At 35.6% G+C, this 20000-nt stretch overlaps 1 protein-coding gene across 4 annotated transcripts in view; it reads left to right on the top strand.

Annotated features, from left to right (window-relative positions):
- LOC135221901 (probable G-protein coupled receptor CG31760) overlaps positions 1-20000 on the top strand; it is a 979933-nt gene that overhangs the window by 249576 nt on the left and 710357 nt on the right. For 3 of the 4 annotated variants that reach the window (XM_064259885.1, XM_064259882.1, XM_064259883.1), the window contains exon 2: positions 3610-3646. The exons of the other annotated variant lie outside the window; for it this stretch is intronic. The gene's annotated coding sequence lies outside the window, so the exon portion shown is untranslated. The remainder of the gene's footprint in view (positions 1-3609; positions 3647-20000) is intronic. 4 annotated transcript variants of the gene reach the window in all.

Below are 20000 nucleotides of genomic sequence, written 5' to 3'. Positions count from 1 at the left end.
ATATGTGTGTGTGTGTGTGTGTGTGTGTATATATATATATGTATGTATATATGTATATATATATATATATATATATATATATATATATATATATATATATTCTTGTTCTTTCGACCTTATTAATCCCACTGTATAGCAGAGTCGGGCCGGCTCGAGGTTCAAGGCTTTTTCCATCTATTTTCGGATTCCTTGCATCATTCGCCCCCCTCCCCCCCCCCCCCCCCCCCCGCCCCCCGGGTCCCACCTCACCCATATCCCTTCTCACTACATCCATCTCCTTCCAATCATTGGCATGTTCTTAGCTCTCTTGATTGGTTCCACCTCCTCTTCTTCTTACATTGCCATAATATCTCAGATGAGCTTCTCTAGCCCTCTCCTTTACATAACATATACCACACATTCTTCTTATATCTTGACTCTCCCTCCTTTCCGGTAGCGATATTCCAGCAATCCATCTCGCCATCCTCATCTCGGTTCTTTCCAACAGTCCCTCCTCTTTGCTCTGAAGTGCCCAACTTTCTGCCCCATATATCAGTACAGGCCTGAGGCAGAAACTTGGGCACTTCAGTTGAAACTGGAGGGGGGACTGTTGGAAAGAACTGAGATAAAGATGGTGAGATGGATTGCTGGAATATCATTACATGTGTGAATATGTAAGTGTATGTAAACTGCAGAATTCTGATGAGGTGCAATTATAATTCCCAAGCGCTAGCTTGCATTTACTTAAATGCATGTTCAGAGAAACAACATAGTTTTACCAAAACAGAACGGGAGCGGTAAAATTACACATAAACCAATATAAAATAAGTTAAACAACACAAAACAAGGAAACAGCCTGAAAGTGCGAAATGAATATTCGGTTATTATAAACAATTAATACGTATATAGAAATGGGAATGTCATACATGCATGCATAGCCTGTATTTACATAAAGATTCTTAAAAACTCATTTATATTGCAGAAAAGGAGTCAGTTTGTAAAGTTCCCAACATTTGTTGAGAATCCTTTGTGCCTTATTTTGTATTCAAGAAGATCCTATAAGAATCCTTTTTGTAACATCATCGCATGCTCTAACTGTGACTGGCAAATTACCTATTGTACATAATATTGATGTTTAATTCTCACATCTTTACCAGTCTGTCAGATGTAGCCTTTATTACAATTTAGTTAAACAAACAATTTTACAAGTAGGTGCATTTCTTATCCAAATTATACTGCTACTACCACGACTACAGAACATGATGTGAGTATTAAACATCTTAGACATTGTGTTAGAATAAGTAATATGTCAAATAATTTTGATAACATGAACACTACCGATTATGGAATGCTTGTTAAAATTTAAAAGACTAAGTATGAAATGATTTAAAATAAGGAATATTTTGGAATCTAATACAGTTTCAAAGGCGGCTAAACAATTTTCTAAATATTAATCACAAATGATCAAAAGTAGGCTCTTTTGTTGGTACACTAAAATATACGAGTTTTTGAAATAGGACTTGGATCTTTAATGAGATAGCTATTTATGTGTAAATGTATACATGTGTGTTCGGATATGAAATTTTTATTTTATATCCATATTTATCTCATACGAGACTGTATGGACGTTTGGTTGAGTAGTGGGTAACTTGTCATTGAATAATGTCATTTCCCTCATGACCCTTTGAATTTTTGCCTGTTTGTATTAACTGCTATTACCTTTACTTTAAGGGCTGTTTCCATGATTTATGACCTTTGACTTGTTTTATATTGTTTTATTTGTACTTTTATTGCTCTCTTTTCTGTAGTAGTATTGTGTGATTCCTTGAAAATGAATCTAAAGTAAATACAATGAAGTTCTTGGTAAGTATTCTTTAACTTTTGAAATTTGCATAATCCGTTGGTGATTATATCTATCTATCTATCTATCTATCAATCTATCTATCTATCTATATATTATATATATATATATATATATATATATATATATATATATATATGTACGTATATATATGTGTGTGTCTGTGTGCGCGCGCCTATGTGTATGTATGTATGCATATACTATCTAATTGCATTACTAATATATTTGATGCTCGATTTTGAAAGATTGAAGATTTCAAATCTGTGCAAAATGCACACCTCCCTCACTTTAAAATATATATATATATATATATATATATATATATAATATATATATATTATATATACTATATATATGATGTATATATATGTATATATATATATATTATGTATATATGTATATATATATATATATATATATATATATATATATATATATATATATATATATAGCTATATAGCTATATATATATACACACACATATATATATATATATATATATATATATATATATATATATATTATATATATATATATATAGTACTTGCGTTGCGTAATTATTAATACGGTCAAGATCATAATGCCTTAGCGTATAATAGTGTTTTCTTAGCCACTAAAATACTTATATGCATTTTTTTTTATTAATTTAGTGTGTAATGGATTGATAATTAAAACAATCCTAATTGTTACTGCACAGTTTAGTGCAAATACAATGCATATTGAATTGAATATGTACGGTACAGAATGGGATGCGCGTTATCAATTGTCATTTAAAGTTATTTATTTATTTAATTTAATTTTAATTTTTTATTGGAGTGTATCGCAGTTTTACAAAAATCGTTATGAAATTTTTCGTATTAATTTGATACAAACGTTTTCCGTTTAAGATATGAAAATATTGTAATGTTGACTTTTGTATTATGGTAGTTTTGTACTTTTATGATTAATAAATCTACCTATAATCTATCTGTCTATAGGTATTACTAAAGAGTGTTTGCATCCCCTAGCTGCGTCCACTTGTAGCCTTTTACTTTACCTCCTCCCCTGCTCTCTTTTCTGCTTTCTTTTTTCGGCCGGATGCCCAACCACCGTCTGGAGCACCGGATGGCTGAGGGTCTACTAGTGCTTGTTGTCATAGCTGAAGTTTCAGAACTGATGGACAGTATTTTCTGTTAAATAATCCATGAAGGACAGCATTTACATTTCACTTACTCGGGGAGTAAGCCTATAAACTACTTTGTTGTTGTTATTGTTCTTGTTAAAGGGGTAGGAAGGGGCTATGGAAAAGCCGAAAAGGTCTGAAAAGGGTGCTTCGCGTTGAGTTAAAGATACAGAAATTTTAGGAATGAATATTTATGATTTATTCATTAGAATGAAAATATAGAAAATAAATCATGTGCATGTTAAAGAGTACAGAAAATTATTATTAATAAAATATGGCGTATCTATTTTAATTGTCGTTAGTGAAACAACGTGCTATTTGACATTAGATTTTACCACGCGCCTCAAGTAAGCTGGAGGTCGGATCACGCCTTCTTTATTTTCTTTAAACTAGGTATGCGTTTGTAGTTCTTGTCTTCAGTGTCAATTGAATTCTTCGTTCTGCTACTTTCACCAGCATGCGTGTTTTCCAACATTAATTTTATCTTAGAGATGCAAGGAATTGATAAACTCTCATAAAATGGGAAAGTCGGTTTTTGTACAACTGTGTTACATATTTACTCGCAGACTCTGTATTGCATGATAAGAATTTGCTCTTTTTCTTCCAGATATCCCACGCCATCGTTCCACCGCCCACCAGCCAAGGTAGGTTAGGTCGTGAAGCAGATTCTGAAGGCATTACAGCGCTAATTTATTACTCAGCAACTTAGGATGTTTGTTGAACCTAATTATATTTAGCGCGCTGCACGAAACGTGATTCTGACAAATTATGAGGTGGTCCAAATTCGATCATTATTGTGGCAGTAGGTGTGTTGAATTTTTGTATAGCATTCTTTTGCATATATTTTCATAAGCAGTAAACTTCCGTTTCAAACTGTTGTACGATATTTTATAGAAGTCTTGATGTGTTTTGAATAACGTTGACACTTCCACGCACTTCATATTCTCCTGTTTCACTGAAGTGGCTTTCCCTTCTGTCCTTCAGCCCGGTAATTTCATGTTCAGATATTTTGGTCGTTTCCCAAACTTTTTGACGTTTCCCTGCCATTCTCCTCAATGTGTTGTTGGATTAATGTCATTTTGAAGTTTCTGAAGCACGATTTGGTTCCTGTTGTCACAACGTGCCTACAAATAATTTAGAATTACATTTTTTATTTCGACTTCAGCTCAAGGTGTCCATGTTTGTAGTTTCTTTTAGGTAGATAGGAAATATAATGTTCAACAAATGTCTGTACCCCTTTAGCTTTTCTATAAGTTACAAAATGTCGAGCTTAGTTTTATTAGCTTATTTCTGTCACTTAGCCAGGAGTGAATTCTGTATGATGGCCGATTCACTACCACGAAAAATAAATTTTTTTTGCTTCAAATCCACTTCGATTTTTTACCGCATATTGACTGTCGCCCTTTGAAAATTATCAATGAATCTCAGTAGTATTAAAGGTATCCCCGCCATTACACAATATTTTGGGTGGGGGTGGGAAGGAGGCGTGTACCCAAAAACCATCGGTATGGGAACCACCACTCTCACCATCTGAGTTCTTTTTTAATTCGCCGTGATTGTATCACCACACAATCAGAACTCGTGATTTCCCTCATAAGCAGCAACGATGCTCATGAAGACAATGCCAGGCCATATGACCTCAATTACAACATTTGTAATATATCACATGACTGTTTGTGTCAGCAGCAATACGTTAACACTATAAACATCTAATAAATAACCATGGCTAGAAGAATCCTAATAAGTGTAATTACTTGAGATTTAGTCGTAGACTTATCATTTATCTTCGTCTTTGGGTGTTTTGCCCAAATAATTTGTTCGTTTACAAGCATATCCTTTGAGTCCAGGGTACGAAGGATAGTCAACTATAGTTATTTATGTACATGCACTGTATAATTCCATTGACTTTTTCACAGCATATGCATTACCTCTTGCTGTTAGAATAGAAACGAACACCTTACCCTGTACCGTATATCGGGTATGATGCTTCCTGGCTTAAAAAGGATATCCATAACTTGGATATCCTTTTATGGTGTGGATAATGAAGAGGACGCCTCTTTTGAGTTTTTAAAATCATCTTCATTATGATGCGTTAAGCAAAGTTTTCACATATGACTTTCTACTTCTTTCTGCAGCGGAAGTTATGGCCACACTCTTGCTACCAGAAAACGCTCTTCTTTTCCTACATTTCTTATTGTTTGTCATCTGTAAAGGCCATTCTTTACCAACTCATTCTAGACATGTCTAAGTTAATCTTTATATCGGAACGGAATGAAAACTTCCTGCATTTAATTCCATACCCCATTAGTAATACTCGAAAGGAAGATTGGAATTCTGTCTGGGGAATGAGAGATATCGACCAGTGCGTCCGCTCCAGGGCTCCCTATGTGAGTGAGTGCTATCAAATGAAATCGCGTATCTCGAGATCATTCTGCTTAAAAGGAGATTCTCATGCCGCAAAATTGATTGGGCTATCCTCTAGTAGGTTTTAAAGAGCTTAGTTTGCTTGGCGTGTTAAATAGTTTTCATATTGTTAATTCCTTCCACTAACTTCAAGGTAAAATGAGCCAAGAATCGGTAATCCGTATCAAGTATCTCGTTGGACGAGTGGTTTTAGCGCTTGGCTACCAATCCGGTGGTCCGAAGTTCGATTCTCAGCTCGGCCAACGTGGAATCAGAGGAATGTATTTCTGGTGATAGAAATTCATTTCTCGATATAATGTGGTTCGGATCCCACAATAAGCTGTAGCTCCCGTTGCTAGATGACCAATTGGTTCCTAGCCACGTAAAAATATCTAATCCTTCGGGCCAGCCCTAGGAGAGCTCTTCATCAGCTCAGTGGTCAGGTAAAACTATGATATATTCAGTTTATTCCTAGAAGCAAAAGCTTCCGTGGCCTGATGTGTTGAATTGACCAAACTACTTTTACAGCGTAGAATAGACGGCAGACGAACGTAGATTTGCTTTCAATTCTTGAATGATTATTTTGTGTGAATTTCTCTTGGTCTAGTTTACATTTCGAAGGTGTAACGCATAGCAAATATATGCTTTACCCCTGCTAGGATTACTAGGGGTAAGGGACTCCAGTATCGTTATTCGATTAATTTTAATTCCGAATGGATATAAAACTAAGAACGAACTTGCGCACTTTTTAGCGTGCAGGAAAAAGTAAATCTTTGTAAATCACCATTGAAACTCAATTTCCCTCCTCTCTCTCTCTCCTCTCTCTTCTTCTCTCTCTCGTCTCTCTCTCTCTCTCTCTCTCTCTCTCTCTCTCTCTTTCTCTCTCTCTCTCTCAAGCTTCGATTGGGGCCAGCATTCTTCGCAATCAATCAATCAATCAATCAACATATATATATATATATATATATATATATATATATATATATATATATACTCTTTGCCATTTTCGACAGGTCGAGGTGGGTAAAAAAAAAAAAGGGAGCTTTGATTCAGTCAAAACATTACTAAGAGACTTCTAAGTAGGGATGAAGTGCTGGTGTTATACGGTCTTAATTTTCGCATGGGGAACGATAATCAAGATTTCATTGAAATGTTTAGAGGCTTAAGGGAATTAGCTAAAAAAAGAAATCAGATGAAGCTGCTTTTTGTAGGGGGGCTATGTGGGCCATGTGTTTCTGGAGAGGATGCAGAAGGTTCTCTATAGGCTAGGCGAATATAGGACATAAAGATTTGCAAGGCAGATGGTGGTGTGGGTTGTGTGTGGGGTTGGGAGGGAGGAAGGGAGGGGTGGGGTGGGCGGGTGTGCTGCCAGTAGTAGTAGTAGAAGTAGTAGCCGCCATAGATTACGAAAGTAAGTTGGAGCAAATACTAAATGATGAAAATACATACGAGGCTTGCAATAACACCGGGATGTAGGATTATGCAATTTTAATAAAAAAGAAAATAAGGGGAGCTTTGGCAAAAATCTATGGCTAAACTAAAATAACAGAATTAGAACAGAGTAAAATCAAGGGAAAACCAAAGATACATAAGGAAAGGTGCCCCCTTAGACCGATCGTGGCATCGACGAAATCACCGCAGAGGAGGCTGAAGAAATGTCAACATGTTTGGAAAATGGGTGGGTTTAGTATCGGAAGGGCATATAAACATAACATGAATCTTAAATTAGCGTGAAAGACTGTAAATTTGCCAGTTTGAATATAACTTCCCTGTTTACCAACGTACCGGTCAAGAAGACTCTGGAAGTAATAAAAATGATTATAGAGGAAGGGGTTTACACATATGAATTCGATCATGACATATGGTTAAAATTGTTGGCAGCGGCACTCAGCGTCAATGTGTTTAAGTGGAGCGAAACCTTCACATCCAAAATAAATGGCGTGGCTATGGTTTCGAGTCTTTTCCCCGATCTTGGCTAACATTTTTATGGAATGGTTTGAAACGGTCGAGGTGGGTAAATTCAATAAAGGGAACCTAACCATCATCAAATGGGTAAGATACGTGAATGACGTCTCGATTATTTATAAGGAAGAAAGGGATGAGTTACACAAGTTCCTAGAAAACATAAATAAACTAAATAAACAAATCAACTTCATAATAGAAGAAGAGAACGAGGAAGAAATCCCTTTTTTGGATGTTCTACTAAAAAGTGAATGGCAAAGTTTAAAATTCAAGGTACATAGGAAGACGACACACACTAATTCATACATACATAATTATGCTCTCCAGGCATAGGAAAGAAATGAAAATGGAAGTCATGATAAGGTTGGCAATCAGGGCTTATAGGATTTGCAGTTCCGAATTCTCGGATGGAGAGCTGGAATACCCGAGGGAGAGTTTTTGGGAGATTAGGATACCCTAGATATTGGTGGGAACCGGTACACATTAATGAAAGGAAAAACCATTTTGCGGAGAGGGAAGGGAGAGAAAAGGAACATTTGAAAGTGTAGAAAATAATTGAAGGTCCGGATAACAAAACTATTATAACCATCAACAGAAAGTTAATAATTTCAAATTAATAGGCAGTTACAAGAACACCATTAGGAGTAAAATAGAAATAAAAAGTTCGTAAGGGGGAAGAGGCTAGGCGAGTGTGGGAGGGGTGCGGTGATCTATGAAGAGCGTTACTTTGGCGAAAGCGGCAAATCTGCAAAGAACGAAGCAAACCACAAACAACATACACAAACATAAGACACTAAATCAGACGTTGGAAGTCGCCAAGTACTGTTGGGGAAACGACCACAAAATAAATTGGTAAAATAAGAATTTTTTGTACAGGAACACTCACTAAAAAGTCAGAATGACTGTAAGAGAATCACTTCATAACAAGTGCAAAGAATGTAATGGCCGACAACACTGGAAACGGATTTGAAGACAACCTATCAAGGAAAAAAACTACACTCTACAATAGAAAAGAAACCCTAGATTATAAGAAACCACACATTATGAACACCTGGAAGGATCGGCATGCAGACAGGCCAAGGTCACGAGGTCGGGGACATACAGGAGAAGTAGGGTATTAACAGGATTAAAAACCTTGATCCTCTCCCCCACGCAGATATGAATACCCCTGGACTACGCGTCCGGTCGCCTACGGGCTGCTCTATGAGCAAGAGCCCGTGCCAGCCTTAAACAACAAGTGTTCGGTCATTCCACGGATACTTGACAATGAGGACTGTTAGTTCTGGAAAGCTTGTAACTTTTTTGGATAAATATTTCTGCTAGATACCTTCCAGTTTCAATGAGGTCCTGTGAGTAATTGTATTAAAGCACAAATCATTTGTGTAAGTGATAAAGTTAATATATATATATATATATATATATATATATATATATATATATATATAATATTTTGAATTGTTTTAAATTAGGTTCATGTTTGTTAAATATTTTAAAAGCAAGTTTTCACAGCGGTCCATGACTAAAGTATGAATCCGAGATTGTTGATACCAGCTGCTTATTCAACAGCTTTATGCTGAACGAAAGGGAACATTAATTATACATATATATATGGATGTATATATATGTATATATATGTGTGTGTGTGTATGTATAGTATATATGTGTATATATATACATACATATACTATATATATAGACATACATATATATTATATATGTATACATATATAATATATATATATATATCATATATATAATACTATATATAGTACATATATAATATATATCATATATGTATCTATCTATTTAGCTACTATATATGGTATGTATATAATATATAATATATGACTGGTAAAAATGTTCTGTAACAAAACAGAGGTTTCCATCTAATAAAAGGAGACAAGGAAATTTCAATCTACCTGAAGAGTGGGAGACAGCAGTCTCTGAAATATAGGTTACTTTTTCTCTATGGTTTTGGTGTTTTTATGGGCTCCTTTTATTAGATATAATATATCTAAGATAATAGAGGATAGATGTAAAAATAAATATAATGCATTAACACCTACATATTATATATATAGATATAACATTATTATTAATTAATATAAAATAAATATAATATATAATATATACATTTATATATATGGGGATATTATATATTATATACTATATATATATAGATATAATAATAAATATATAATGTAAAATAATTAATAAATATACTATTATATATATATATTGATGTATTATTAATATTAATATTTATATATGTATTAAGTTTCCCTTTTGTTCAGCATAAAGCTGTTAAATAAGCAGTTGGTTTAAACGATCCCGGTTTCGAACTTTAGTCATTGACCGTTGTGAAAACTTGCTTTCAAAATATTTAACAAACAAGAACCCAATTTAAAACAATTCAAGTTCTATTGATGTGAACAAACATCGCATTTTTTTTTAGAATTTCGAGTAAACAACATAATGCGTCCAAAGTGATAGCGAGAAAAATCCCAAGCTAATGTAAATAGAGACGTTTGACAACACCATTCATAATCATCTTTGCATAATCACAGCAACAACAACATAAAAGAAGAATTGCAACTAATTGAGGTCGAGAAGGCATCAGTCATAATTATGAAATGAAAAAGTGGAAAATGGTGGAAAGAGGAAATGTTGGACTAAGGAGGAGGAGGAACTTAGACTTTTTGGTCACGTTCAACCTGAAAGTATCCGTTCCAACAAATAAAATTCACATTCTTTGTAAATAGGGGACAACTCTCCAAATACGTACCTTGGTGGCTAGTTAAATATTCAGCTACAGGAATTTCAGCCATGGTCACCTCTTAGATACTCGCATCCGTACAAACAAAGGTATGCCGTTAGCTTTACCGCAAAAAACTTCGTTCTTTATCATGGCTTTTACGTATTGCTCTCACTATCATTTATCAGTTGATTTCACGTTTGTTTGAGTGCGCTTATATTCACCAATCGCAGACGAGCAGAGGAAGAGGAGGTTGTCTTGGCCCTTGTTTATTATCTTTTTTCGTGAGACCTCATTCTCGACGTATACAATCCCTTCATCAAGCAATAACTTCAAAGACCAAAATGGAAAGGGCCAGACTTCCATCTTCTGAAGCCGTATATTTCAAAAAGAATTTCGGGTTCTTGAGACGGTGGAAGCAGTTCACATCCTTTACCTTGCTGCAGCCGGGCTTCACCTCTTGGTTATGAAAGAATACGGAGAGAATTGGATTTTAAATTCATGTAAATAAAAAGTAAAAAAAAAAAAAATAATGAAATAAATTGCCCACGTTAATAACACTGGGAGAACGAAACTCACTTATGTTCGGGTTAGTATCTCCAACCGGCATCAAACAATAATGGTTCTGGGAGTACACGTGAATATTGTCTCTGCAAGTAAGGATTTATAAATCGCAGGTAACTTGGTATCAAGTTCGGTGCTTATATATATGTGAATGTGTTATATATATATATATATATAATATTATATATATATATATACATATATATATTAATATATATATATATTATATATATGAATATGTATATATATATATATATATATATATATATACTACATATATATATGTATATACAACTTAATAGATCCTATATGCGATGAGAGTTCTTTCGTGTCATTGTATGGTCAATGGGTACTTTACCTCACAAAATTAAAGGAAATATGATAATATGAACACCGTTTATATATATATAAATATATATTTGTATATATTATATATTATATATATATACTTATACGTATATATATATACTAATATATATGTATATAATATATATATTATATATATATATTGTATAATGTATATATATATACATATATATATATATATAATAATATATATATATATATATATATATATATATATATATATATATATAGAATATATATATACTCTGTTTGCAACGAACTGAGGGATACGTCTTTCAAAAGCATCCCTAAAGAGAGGTGGAACATGCATCCTGCCTATATGAACTCTCGAAAGAGACTGAGAGTTTCCAGTCCTGTCATTGGCTTATCAACAGCCAAAATTCTCAACTGATCTTCAGCCTCCTGTTTCTAACTTCTCATCCCAAGTAGGTTTGTATCTTCCAACTCTTCTAACGTGCTATAATTCAACTTAGGGTGGTATGAGGGACATTTCCTCGTCATTTCCATCTTCCCCTTTTCCTTATTTCATCTCCACGTAGACCTTCCTTAATTTCCTTGACTGTGTCATTTTTAACTCCTCCTGCCGTGTGAATCCTGACACTCTTCTTAACACCTGATTCTCTGTCGACAAAATCTCTTGGATATAGTTTCATCGTCATGGCATAATTCGTCACTACAGTAGTTTAGATCGTACTCAACTCAACTGTAAAATGTAATATTTTCTTACGCAGTGTGAGTCTTTCATTTTCAAATCCTGTTCAGCCTGTCTGCCTTTGATTGGCTTGTTTAATCTTTCATTGCTGTGAGAACCGGTCAGTTAAAAAAATAATTACAACGTATTATATAAACATATTTTTAACGAACAATTTACTTTTATTTTATAATGAATTTACATGGAAGGTGCATGAGCTATTTTTTTTATAGATATTCCCTTACAAAAGAAAGCAACTTTAGTGATGTAAGAAAATATGAAGTAAGGTTAAACATTATGCCAAGTTTTGCAAGCCGTAAAAAAAAGCCAAATACATATGTGACATAATTATTTGGCTGGAAAGTATCATCAGTTACTTAGACATGATTGTGCGTTCATAATCTTCATACTCGGTAGGAATTATGGTCTCAAATTTAATTTTACGTAATTACCCCGTGGCCTTAGAGTCTGTGCTACCAGATTCCTAGAAAAGTCTAGATATCTTCAGATTTTTTTAGGCCCTCACCAGATTGTCAGATATTTTTTCGAAAGAGGAGAACGCTCCAGATTTTAAAAAATTTCCATAAAATTACCTAGAAAACAGGAAGTGTGGCGCATCTCTCTCCAGGATAAGGTTACTGTATTTGATATTTTGTATAGTTCCTCAAATCTCAGTTTAAATTGTGTATATTTTCTTATTTCTTGGAAGAGAGTCCTCCATATTTTGTTCAAAATCTCCTGTTGGAGAAATGTAGATTTATCAAGCTCTTTTAATCCTCAAACTTGATTCGTTAATTATTATACCTTTTACCATCTTCATTAATTCCTAAGATCTATAGATACATTTCAAAAGTATTGTTTTTATTATGATACTTTGTTGCTTTGAGCAAAACTATATCCACAACAGTTTGCCTTACTAATAACAGCATACGAGATAGATTGAAAAACCTTAAAAAAAAAAAAAAACACTTCCGGTAAATGATATATTTTTGAAGAACCGTTCACATAACTAGCTGTATCGATCAATTAAACTCAATAGATATTTTACAGATTAAGATGTTTTCTCTCTCTTCATTCCCCGCTTGAATGCTAAAGGCGAGGTTGGTCACGGTGTCGCCTGATCCTTCGATCGCTGGGGTTCATTTGGTTCATCTCTCATGAACCCCGTTGCGTTCGCCTTGCATAATTTCTAAATACAGATTTGCCTAGTTCTCAAAGCCCATTTCCAAAACTGAATAGGAAGCTGGACTGAGAGAGAGAGAGAGAGAGAGAGAGAGAGAGAGGGAGAGAGAGGGAGAGAGAGTGGTCGGGGTGTTTAATTGCTTAAGACCACAGGTACAGCACGACTTCTCCCTACTATGTATATCTAACGGCAGTTGTTTTCGACGTCTAAATCAACCCTTCTTTTCCATTTCCCTCAGTATTAATGTTTAGTTTATAACTGATTTTACGCCTTAACTAAATCTTATAGTGAAGGATCAACAATACGGCAATTTTTAGTGAAAATATTTTGCACTTTGTTTTCTCTCCAGTTCTTCATGTTTATTTATTTATCTATTTATTTATTTTAACTAATCAGGTTTGCTGTTCCGTTAGACAGTTCCAACATCACCACTTGTATTTTAGACGGAGGCTGCCTGAGCTGCTCGTGGTTTGAATACTTATTATCTGTAGACAAAAGTAAGACCTTTATCGAGATGCCTTTTTATAGATTTATTTACAACGACCTCGAGCAGCTGAGAGAATCATTCTTTGGAATATCAGAATTATAATGTATATACATAGAGGTTTAGATAACTTCCGCAGTGAAATATCACACCACAAAACAGTTTTCATTCATTATTTTCCTTTCGAAGGAAGAAGCTGTCTGGAAACAATTTGATCCTTTGACCACGACTTTTAAGTCTGATCCGAAATGCTCGCAGTTTTTATATATTAAAAATTAGGCACAATTTACCGTACATTCTCTGTCATTACAGTATTTCCGTCGTCCGTAAAAATGTATATGTTCTGGATTGGGTAATGTGGATCTAGGTTTGTGCAAATTATGGCCCCGGGCCAGATTTGGGCTACAATGTACGTCCGAAGTTCCGCATAGTAATTTCTTTGGGGAAAAAATGTGTTATTTGCGAGTGCAGCAGAGTAGTCCATTGGCCTGTTGTCTTTTTTCTTCATTCCTCGTCTTGATGGTGGACTTCTTGTTTGTGTCGTAACTTCAGAAGGTAAATAAAGGCCTTAAGCTCTTTTTTTTTTTGGCTTAGTATTTTACTTGGTACTAAAGGTTGGAGGTATAATAGAGGATTAGGGACACGTCTCTGAACTTCAGACTTCGGGACTGAGGACAAGCGGATCATATGAGGTGTTGAGTCAGATTCTTGACTAAGGGTGCGTCCACGCTGCAGTCAAACTCTTCATAAACAAACGTCAGTAAATTCTCGCTCACACATCACAAATAGATGGAATACAAGTAAACGACTTATTGGCAGTTCTAACCGGTGCTTTGTGCGATTATCCAGCACTGGCCAAAGATTAGTCATGTTTGTGATATGGAGTCCATATCTTCCGGCGTTTGTTTGACTTGTTACGCAGCGTAGCCCTCTGAAATTACGACACAAACATGGAGTTCACCATCAAGACGAGGAATGAAGAAAACGAAGACAACAAGCCAATGGACCACTCTGCTGCACTCGCAAATAACATTTTTTTTCCCAAAGAATTTACTATGCACAACTTCGGACGTACATTGTACCCCAAATCTGGCCCGGGGCCATAATTTGCACAAACTTAGATCCACATTAACCAATCCAGAACATATATGTACATTTTTACGGACGACGGAAATACTGTAATAACAGATAGTGCTCGGTAAATTACGCCTAATCGTATGAGTTTTTTTGGATACCCCCATTTGCTATCACATATATACTAATTGGGCAACAGCCATGCAGTATACTCTGCAATGGGAATTACTCCCTTTTCACAGCTGTTCATCATTTGAAATCTTTATTTCTAATTATATATACCATTAAGGGAATTAGAATTTTGCATGTAACTAAAATACTACAAATACTAAGATATTACAATTATTATTCAGTTGCAGCAGGCAACACTACATACGCGTCACTTAGTCTCTTAAGGCACTCCTACTTCATACATACTCTAATCATATTTACAGCAACTGCTATCTCTAAGCAGTAAGCACTATTCAAGAAAAATGTTTTCACACGGTCGTTGTTATTTCAGAGACAAACCACAAAAAATGTGTGACTTTGTGGATGCCCCCAAAATGTGGAGGCCCATGGGCAAGTGCCCACTGTGCCCGTTAGGTAAATCAGGGCCTGATGGTAACTAACTGACAATAGCGAAAACCTTGAAACTGGAATTTGACAAGAAGTGGTTGAAGGACTGAAAACTTGTTTACCGCCGTTCCCAAGCAGAGCCTGCCTTTTGAAGCAGCGTTTCATCTCTGTGAAGGATATTTTCCTTTGGTGTTTACATGAGACGATGTTATTGCGGAAATAGTGTGGTGGAAATGACCGAAGCATGCCTTTCCACAACGGAAAAGTGCAAAATGTTACGTATTTACCACAGTCACATATACTTTTTTCAAAAGTAAATCTTCTAGACATGACAAGGGTATCCTAGATGAGGTTGATTATAATTTAATCAGTTATTTATGAATTGATTCTAATGGTCGAAGAAATTGGCAAATAAAAAAGCAGAATAAGTAGCAAAAATTCTGTGATCACGGGAAACTATATGGCATTAGTTTGAAGAAGAAAATTCAGTTTAAACGATGAGAAAATAAATTGAGCCATACAATGAAGATATATGACTGGACTTTATTCTAACGTATTTCATTGCTGCATTTAATTGTTGAGCAATGGGTGGAGAGATTCGATCTATAACTTTCACAACATATGGAATGACCTAAGCCAAACTTATAAAAATTGACCGTTTTTACGTGAAATAACGTTATTGAAATCACCGATATATATGGTAGTGAAAATAAGCATTTGAATTACAGTTGCACATATAAATGAAGCCTCTAACGTCACATTTTTAGGCGTTAGTGTAACGAGACAGGCTGTGGACAGGACGAACTACATTCGAAGGGTCTGTGACAGGAGTCTCAATGTGATTTTTTTTTTTTTGTGCTCGTTTTCATCTTTTCAAGGTGTATGTATTTGTATGTTGGCATTTCGTGGTTTGTGAATTAATTTGTTGACTGGCAAAATACTTCCAGTGACAAGAGTTACTTCAGGCAATGGCCACCTTCACTATTAGAAACATCTATAATGATGCAACCAGTAAAACTTAGGTGAAGCCAGAGCACTGAAGTGGGGTCATATGAAAAGCAAGTCCACGTCCTGCATCCTGCGAGATCCAGGTTCTCACAATCTGTATGTCATGCGAATAAACTACCAAGTTTGCATTCACCCAAACAATGGCAAGCTCGATGCTCCCCAAGGTCCCACCAACCATAAATGGACACTGGAAGACAGTAGATGTGTGCCAGTAACGTATATCTAGGATGCACTCCCAAGAAGTTTGCATGACTTGGTTGAACACGAAGATGATGAGGCTGAAAGTAATGATGTAATTTGTGACTCTGGAGCAAGCGACTCAGTTTGTGACTGAAGGATTACATGCGTGTTTCAATGGAGATAAATCAGGCGATCGTTATTTCATTTAATTTACAACTGTAAAATCATTGCTACAGTCAAAATATGAGATGTTAATAATATTTTGTTATGACTGTCTTAGATACATTAATCTTTTATCATATTACTGTCCTGGGTAAAGGGCAGATTCACTGTCAATAAAATCATGAGAAGAAAATTGATTCTTTACTATTTTGAAGATGTTACTTGACGACAATCTTGGATTTGGCCGCCCAAAAGTTTTATATTTTGCGACTAACATTTTCGATATATCAAAATGAAATGGTAATATATGGCATCTTCGACCTTCAAAACATGTTTAGATACAAAAATGATAAAAAATGGACATTTAGAAGGAAAGATGTGCAATTTTTTTAAAAATAGCCGGGGTCGGCCTTTTTTAATTTTCGCATCTGGTCGAGTTAGCCCACTCTCATTTTAATCAGCACCTCAAATTGGCCAAAACCAACCTTAAAAACTTGGTCCCAGAAAAAATGTCACAGGCTCCCCCTCTGTGGGAACTCTACTAAACCCAAATCCAGCCAAAACTTCTTAGTGGACTTGTGTCAATTAGTGAAAAAAAAATGGCAGTGAACTCTTGAATTTCTTTTCATTAAGTAATGCATAAAAGGAAAAGAAAGTCTTGGCGTTGGCGTGTTTCGAAACTGTGCATGGAGTACACAAAAACCTCTCCAGAATGCATGCATCAGGTGTCGTTTTTCAGTTCTATCTTTATTTGGAGTGAATGTTCCAAGAATGAAAAAAAAAAAATCTAAAAGGAAACCCCTGGAAGATACACAGAAATGTGCAAAATGGGGCTCACAGAAAACAAGTAACGAATAAAATCACAATAAGCGTAATCTCACACATCTTGGTCTGTACAATTGGTCGCTCACAGTAGGAATGATCAAAACACGTCCCCTTTCCACAATGAATCTGTGAAAAGCCATATCATCCCTTCCCATGGCCGTGAAAACCCCCACAAGAGGTCGAGCGAGTCAGCTGAATATGTTTGTATCAAATTTTGAATTAACAATTCAACATTTGCCTGACTAGACTGATATACAACGATGATACTACAGGCGTTTGGGTCTCTGCGTACCTTTAGTACCCTTGCAGACATCAGCGAGACTGCTTCGTGATTTTTAACCAAGATTTACGTATTAGGAAATCAACTATGCAGCGCTGACATCCACTTGTGTGTCGAACGTCATTCATTTTATAAAATGGGAATAATTGTTCCCTTTACATTTTGTAATGTGTTTCAACTTAGAAAACTTAACTTCTATTGGTAAAACTTGTCTAAGCTATCGGAATAGACAAAGAAGTAGATATTTAAATCAATTTCTTATTTCATCTTCCAGGTTTTATTTCCTTTATATTAGGCAATTAAGTCAGAAGTGAGACGAGTGCTTGTCTTGATCTGTAAGCGTCTGTTCGAATAGTACTCCATATCAAACTAAATCGCACAATGGTTGAGTGACTAGCCACTCTATTTATCATTTGTCTTCGTAATTAGTTCCTTTACTTTTTACTACTGATGTATGGCTTTGCCAGCAAGGAGAGCTACTAATCAATTCTTCTGTCGTGTTAGCTGGTGTTAAGGTGTGTGATAGAAACAGTTTCTCTTTCAAAGTGCCGGTATGAAAGGCTGTACTGAGTTAACAACGCTAGAGAAGGAAAATAGGAATGAAATTGGCTCAGATTTTTGGGTCTCAGTCTTCCAAAGTTTCGCATGCGGAGGAAGTAATATGCAGACGATTTTGTGGATTTGTTTGTTATTTTATCACATTCTTCGAAAATATTCTTGGAGATGCTATATTAGGAAAGTCATGCTGGGTAGTGTACGGAAAAGTGCATATTTTGGTGGATTATTGTTACGAACCGAGAGAGAGGTCCGCTCCAAGTTCGATAGTGAAATAAACAAAAAGGAATTCAACACCAACAGTTGAAACTGGGGATATGAACATAGAAAGAAACACTAACACAACAAAGGTTTATTTACAAGCTTACTAACAAAGATAAATGCAGAATGGTATCTCCTATTTTCATAAAAAAGGCAAAATCTTACAATGCGTGAGCTGGGGAAGAAGTGAGGTAATTCAAGTACTTGCTGGCCAGCTTGGCGACTCGAAGCGATGGCTTCACAAAAGAGAACTGTGGAACCCCAGCCGTCTTCTCGACTCGGTACTGCGGAAGGCAATGTCTATTCTTGATACTCGAGGCGGGCAGGAACTCCTCGAAATCTCTAGTAGAAAGTTTCTTCTCTCAAGGCTTGCTCAACGTCGAAAATATCTCGGTCATCCACTCCTGACGACGACTTGACTAGAATTCAACCAACTCTCGAGCGACTTTTCCTCTCTGATCCTTTGTTGGTTCCTTCTTCTCTTATCTCTCTCTGACGATCTCTGCTGCTGATCCCTCACTGATAATCTGATCTGTGGCTCTTACTGATGATCTGCCTTCTCCTACTTCGTCCGTCGTATTTATACGGCATTCTGGGGGTGGGGCCTACGGCGAACGTCACAGACTTCCGAGATTACCGGAACTTCTTAGAAGAATCTAGAAGAGGTATCGCATCAGAAATCGCGGCGTTTCTCACGACACTTCGGCGCCTGCTGCGTTCCCCAACACGCCCGACGATTCCAGAACAATCGTGAGAACAGGCTCCTCCAACACCTGCACGAATGTCCCCTTGCTGCAAAACTTCTTGAAGATGCGTTTTCCTTTCCTTTAACGCGTAATTCCTTCCTATGAAGCAATTACCATGACAATTATAAAGAGAACTTCTTAATGAGAAACGGCCTGGGCATGATGAAAAAGAAAAATGTTTTAGGAAAGGGGAGAGCATCATTCAGTCATTTTCCTAAATCGTTATCCATCAAAATCGAAATTTGCCGGTTTATATAGTGAATTTTCTTTAAATAAAAACAGGCAAGAAATGAGAGATAGAGCTTTTCCCCCCGATCAACCAGGTAGAAACATTGGTAGTGGCCAGAATTCCAATAAATCTTGAAGAAATGTCTGTCAGACAGTATCCAGTAATCGTCTTGAGTGGATGTCGTTTGGTCTGAATCTAGTACTCCGAGGTGAGATTGAAGAAAAATGATCATTAGCCGACTTATTTTCCGTTTTGTTCTAGACGGATTTTTAGGAAGTTTAAATTTGATGACAGCGGTAGTTTTTAAGTTGCCACGTTCATGTCAGGATCCAACAATTTCTTCGAAACCAGGGTTGTTTATTCTTCCTTCCCACGTTTTTTAAATTGCCACCTTCCATTACGAGAAATAATTTTGTGCATGAAATTAGTCAAGAGATTCTATAATTCGAGAGTATTTTCATTTCTTGAAACCGACTTCGGAAAATAAAGGTGTAGGTTTTTGGTATATTATACCATACTGATAGTTTTATTAAGCGCATTTGATTGTATATTTATCATATCAATGAAGATTCCTGCTTTTTTTTTTTTTTTTTGCTAAAGTTCCACATAGAGTAGAATGTAAATGAAATGCAATGAACGTTTTCCTTGTAAATCACTATTAAGCGCTTTTGATTGTATATTTATCATATCAATGAAGATTCCTTTTTTTATT

This window comes from Macrobrachium nipponense, chromosome 3 (assembly GCF_015104395.2).
Source record: "Macrobrachium nipponense isolate FS-2020 chromosome 3, ASM1510439v2, whole genome shotgun sequence".
Taxonomy (NCBI): domain Eukaryota; kingdom Metazoa; phylum Arthropoda; class Malacostraca; order Decapoda; family Palaemonidae; genus Macrobrachium; species Macrobrachium nipponense.
The sequence above is the reverse complement of the archived record's forward strand: the minus strand, read 5'-3'. Positions and strand labels throughout refer to the sequence as shown.